General features: G+C 48.5%; 1 long non-coding RNA gene across 2 annotated transcripts; it reads left to right on the top strand.

Moving 5' to 3' along the window:
- Positions 1–778: 778 nt before the first annotated feature.
- LOC136312771 (uncharacterized) lies at positions 779–4,816 on the top strand. Of its 2 annotated transcripts, XR_010727054.1 has the most exons (4): positions 789–2,957; positions 3,105–3,947; positions 4,025–4,115; positions 4,394–4,816. It is a non-coding gene; the product is annotated as an uncharacterized lncRNA (long non-coding RNA). The 2 variants fall into 2 exon arrangements; XR_010727053.1 differs by having other exon boundaries at positions 779–3,947.
- The last annotated feature ends 1,004 nt before the right edge of the window (positions 4,817–5,820 follow it).

Consider the following 5,820-nt stretch of genomic DNA (forward strand, 5'->3'; position numbering starts at 1 on the left):
CAACTGATATTTGAGAAAGAAGCAAAAGCAATTCAATGGAAAAAGGATAGTCTTCTCAACAAACGGTACTGAAACATCTGGTCATTCACTTGCAAAAAGCATGAATCTGGATGTAGACCTTACATGCTTCACAAAAGAAACTGAAAATGTATTATAGACCTAAATGGAAAGTGAAAACCATAAAGTTCTAGAATATAGCATATAAGATAATTATGGGTACTTGGACTTGGTTGAGGCTTTTAGATACCCTAAAAGCATGATCTGTGAAAGAAATTGATGAGTTGGATTTCATTCAAATGTGTACCTTCAGCTCTACAAAAGACACTCTTAAGATTATGAAATAATTTCTCTGTTCCTCTCCCCAGACTTGACAACAATGCCTTTAACAAAATACTAAATGTAACATCAATGTTCACCCAGGGGAGACTGGTTATTAAACAATCCAGTATAATGGGGGCCTTCATAGCGGTATATGTGGGATGTCTTCCACTGCCCCACCAGGTCCACTCTTTTTTTGTGTATATGTGACAGAGACAGAGAGAGGGATAGATAGAAACAGACAGACAGGAAGGGAGATGAGAAGCATCAATTCTTTGTTGGTTGCAGCACCTTAGTTGTTCGTTGATTGCTTTCTCATATGTGCCTTGACCAGGGAGCTACAGCAAACCAAGTGACCCCTTGCTTAAGCCAGCAACCTTGGGCTCTTGGGCTCAAGCTGGTGAGCCTTGCTCAAACCAGATGAGCCCACGCTCAACCTGGTGACCTAGGGGTTTTGAACCTGGGTCCTCCATGTCCCAGTTCGACGCTCTATCCACTGCGCCCTGCTGGTCAGGTCAGGTCCACTCTTCCCATTGGTCCACCCTGCTCTGGGCCTCAGGCGGCTGGTGCTTGACCTATACTAGGTGCAGCCAATTGGGAGCCTGGCAGTAGGGGGGAGAGGAGAAGGAGACTGTTTATTCTCTGAAAGGTCAGAGTAATTATTTTCTAGGCTTCTTCCTCCAGGGCCACTACAACTTGTCTGTTTCCTTGACTTGTGCTCAGGACTCTCTGCTTCCCAGGTCAGGTAACCAATCTCTCCTTCTCTCCTTGATTCAGCCCTGGGATGGCAGACCCTCTCCCAGAAAGGCCCCAAGGCTCCTGTTTTTTCCCTTCACTGTCCAATCCCTTTGGAAATAAATACGCCTGGTTTTAAACCCACCTCAAATAACCTTAAATTGATTTGACCATCTGTTTCCTGCTGGTGCCCTTACTGATACAGTATAATTAAAGGCGTGGGCAGAGGCGGATTAACGTAGGTTGAGGCCCCGAGTGCAGAAGAAAATATTGGGCCCCTTAAAAAAAAAAGAGACAGGGAAAATAAAAATACATATTAACTATATTTTAAATAAATAAAAATTATGTACGATTAATGTTAAAATTGCACATATGAAACCAAACTTGATGTCATTAAAAAAAGAGTAAAGTTGGGGTTTTGCAGGGCCCTTCAGAAGTCGGGGCCCAGGGCGTGGGCCTGGTCGCCCACTGTTAAATCCACTTCTGGGTGTGGGGAAATGCAAGTGAGAAAGGTAAGACATAAAAAAGGCTTCCAAACTACCCAGCCTGGTTCCATTTTGGGAGAAATTTTGTTCATTTAAAAAAAAAACAACGAAAGAAAGAAGTAATAGCTACTAATTGTTCAAAAGTTATCTCTAGGAAGAATAAAGATTTACTTTATTTCCTTTTTAATTTTATTTATTGATTTTTTGGAGAGAGAGGAATAGAGAAATAGAGACATCGATCCGTTCCTTATGTGCCCTCAACCTTTGTGTATCAGACAGTGCTCTAACCAACCCAGGTATCCGGCCAGGGCTAAAAGGACTTACTTTAGTTCTCCAAGCTGTAGGTTTGTATGAACTAATGCTTCACAATGAATGTGTTACTTTGACATAAATAAAAATATGTAAAATTTCTACACATTAGAAAAATTGTTCCAGATGTGGGGTGAAGGGAGAGATGTGGGCAAAGTTATAAGTGTTTTTTTCCTCCTTTATTTATTTCTGTATTTTTCAAGCTTTAATCATGAACCTGCTTTGCTAATTTTATCAGAAAAAGATACAGTAGATTTTATTTTGCAACTAAAACAGGAAATTCATTGAGGCAGACAGAGAGAGAGAAAGAGACAGAAACAGAGAGACCACGGCCTGGATGTTTGCTAGGAAAAGGAATGCGAGACAGATGGAGTTAGACAAAGCCAGAGACAGAAAGACGAACAAGGGACAAGACAAAACAGGAAGCATATACTTAGGGAAGATGAGAAATGAAATGAAATGAAGGCAGAGATAGATTGAATCGCATATTTCAGGACAAGTACAGTAGAGAGAACAAGCTTTGAACCTGGACAGTGTATAGGTTCAAATTCTCCCTCTGACACTAACACACTAAGAAAATTTTGAAAAATTCCTTCACCTTACCATGCCCCAGTTTTCCCATCTATAAAATGGAATTAATCATAGGACATCCTCATAGTGTCCTTCTTTGAGATATACTGATCAATTACTTAGAACAGTGCCCACTACCCGTTAAGCACTGAAGAGACCGTTAGTATAATAGAACAAAGAAAAGGACAAGGAGCGCGATGAAAACAGAGGGTCAGAGACCGTAACTGGTGACAGAGAGTTGGGGCAGAACCATGGCTGGCACCCTGGGGCAGGCGGGTAAAGCCCTTGCCCCTTGGCCAGCATCCCACTGGGCCAGCGGCCAGCGCTGATGTTTGGAAAACTTAACCTGAGCGGGGAAGCCCGGCCGCTCACCATTTCTCAGCCAGGCACATAAAAGCCGCCATGGAGGGTGCAGCCACCGCTGTCGAAGGTGGACACCAGTCTGGACACCTCGCAGGGGACAGTGGAAGGCAGTCCCCGCTCCAGCACGAGGCACGGAGGGCACATTGCTGCTGAGCAGTGAGGGGAGAGGGGCTGAGGGTAAGCCGGTCTGGGGCCCACCGCGTCTCTCCCGCTGCGGGTGCTCAGCGCCAACGCTGAGATCGGTCCCTCTGCCAGTCTAACCAGAGGAAAGGGCTGGATCCGGCCTTCCCTCTCGGCCTCCAAGCTGTCCCTGGCTTTTTGCAGGAGCAGAGATGGAGCCAAATGGCGCAGCCGCGGTGTCCGTGGGTCTGTGGGTCTTGGTGACGCTGAGCGCTATTGCGGACCCCTGCGGGGCTGAACCCCGGCGCTGCCACCTCAAACACTGCCGCTTGCTGGACCTCAGGGCGCTGGCGACGGTCAAGGAGCTGAGGGACCACTACCTGAGTGATGCCCAGACGTCCAGTCCCAGCGGACGATAGACCTGCCGGAGTCTTGGATCCGGTTCCCTGTCCCGAGGGGCCCTGGCACCCTAGCCTGCGGCAGACGCATCTCGAATCTCAATGTCCAGAATTCTGACCACGAGACGTTCCTGGTCACCGACATCCCATCGTAAGCACAGAAACTGCCTTCACGGCAGTCACTAAAGGGCGCCCTTCTCGGCGGACTCGGCTCACACTAGGGCGCAGCGCTCCGCAAGGGATACATTTCAGTCCGCGTCACGTGCTCGGAGAGCCGTCTGATTTCAGGGCACAATACGCACCACCGTGACGACCAGCCCCGGTCCACGTCCAGGAATCCCCAACATCCCAGCGCTTCAGGAGCCCTGGCGGGGAAGACTACCTTCTCCGCCTTCCCAGTCAGCCCCCAGAAGAAAGTAGTAACGCGGAGCTGGAGGCCACACACCTGTTCTTTACGCCTACGGGGGATCTGTGGCGGCCCAGGGTGAGGGCCGCTGGTCGGCGGGGGTAGCTGGGAGCGAGGGTGCGGCCGTTTTTAACACCACGCGGTCCCCGCTGTAGTTTGCCCGGTGGCCCAGGGCCCCGGCAGCCAGCCCGCCCACGGGTTGCTCCCCTTCGTCGCGGGACTTTGAAGCTGCTGGAGGCCGAGGTAAGGGACGCCCCGCCCCTGCACCCCGTCCCCACCCGCCTCCCCACCTGCTGACTCTGCGTTCTTCCGCCCTACAGGTAGGCGGCCGAATTACGATCCGTCACGTTGAGCCCCAAACGCTTCCGGACACAATTGGCGTCCTCTCGGCGTCCCCAAATCCGGGTTTTGGTATGGGGCTTCGTTTACTCCCTGTCTCCCTTCCAGCTCGAGCTGGTGTGGTCAGGTTCCTGGAGGGAGTCCCTCTGGCCAACCTGGAGGCGTCCCAAAACAGGAAGAATTGTGAATGGAGCCGGTGGTGAAGCGCATAGACACCAGGGGGTGGGGCAGGGCGGGGCGGGCGTGTGAGGTGGAGGGGGACCCCGGGGCCAAAGGACTATTGCTTGCGAATGGAGTGGGTTACTTGGGAGGAAATTCCTGCCTCAGCCCTGCTTTGCTTCTTGCTCCAGTTCCAGGACTCACATTGAAGCCACGAAGCTACCGCGTTCTTCAACCTCCTGCGCCTACTCACGTGGGACCTGAAGCCGGTGGCGCACTCCCGACCGTGTCTCTGATCCCGTTGCAGGATGGTACTGTGTGGCCCTGTCGCCGAGGCGGGGCTGCAGCCAGCGGGCGCTGACGCTAAGGAGTCTCTGCTGCCGTTGGCCGGACATCGATGGCCGGCGCTGGAGTCAAGAGGCGCAGGGTACTTTTCCAAAAACCAGAACGTGTCCCTCAGAAGCAGGGACATTTCTGTGGAATGCAGTGCCCTAAGATCAACCAGGGGCCCCAAAGGGCCAAAAGTCATTAGGTTACTGCAGTGTGTTATACATGTGCCCTTTATATTTGTGAAAACCTTCGTAATTTGCATTTTTGTCTTCCAGTATTAATTTATAGCCATTATTAAATATTCTTACATTTACATTGGTTGTTCCCCTGTGATCATTTTGAAGGACATTTTTCAGTTAAAATGCTGAGCCAGGGAAATCAGGTGTCTTGAGTTTCAGTTCTGACCCTGCCACTTGATTATGGTGTAACTGGGCAAATTACTTCTCCCTGAGCCTCAGTTTCCTCATCTATACAATGGCATTATTATTCTTCCCTTCCAAATGAGTAATTGTATGTGGTATAAATACACATACTATAGTACTTATAAAAATTTCAGCTGAGGCCGTAGGATGGTCTTAATTAATGGTCTCTATTAAATAACCACAAACACAAATACATAAACATTTGACTTTTTATTTGTCCAAGTCTGTGGGCTGGTGATCTTTGTTGCTAACTTCAGGCTACTTTGCCAATGTCACACAGCTAGTGAGGGTCAAAGACAGGTTTGAACTCCATGTTCCTAACCATGTCACTGAACTTCTTTGTTAAGAAAAACAAGTATAAAATTTAGGAAATTTGAGACCCTAGGTCTTCTTTTCAGAATTCACTGTTGATGCAATGTCCCCTTTTCTGAGGCCTCTGCAATAGACAGAAACTGACCAATGCACTGGAAGGTGACTTGACCACACTTCTGCTTTGTTTTCCTTTAGCTCCGACTGCTCCCCCTCAGATCTTCACATAGCTCCCTCCCTCACTTCCTTTGAGTTCTTGCTCAAATGTGATTTTCAGGACACTTCATTCAGTGCAACCCCCTCCAACACTCTCCTCTCATCTTGCTTAAGATTTTTTATTTTCTGTTACTTGATGTAATCTGCACCATGGCTTAAATCCCTTTCCTTACTCACCATTACATTTCTATAAATAAAAACGATTATTTTGTAACTTATTTTTCAATGCCCTATTCCTGGCACCTTGAGCAGTTCCTGACACAAAGTGGGGCTGACTAATACTTGGTGAATGAGTGAAGGCATTTAACACAAATGGAGCTCGTTCTCTTGAAGACCTTGGC

The sequence above is a fragment of the Saccopteryx bilineata genome, chromosome 9, assembly GCF_036850765.1.
Source record: "Saccopteryx bilineata isolate mSacBil1 chromosome 9, mSacBil1_pri_phased_curated, whole genome shotgun sequence".
Lineage (NCBI taxonomy): Eukaryota > Metazoa > Chordata > Mammalia > Chiroptera > Emballonuridae > Saccopteryx > Saccopteryx bilineata.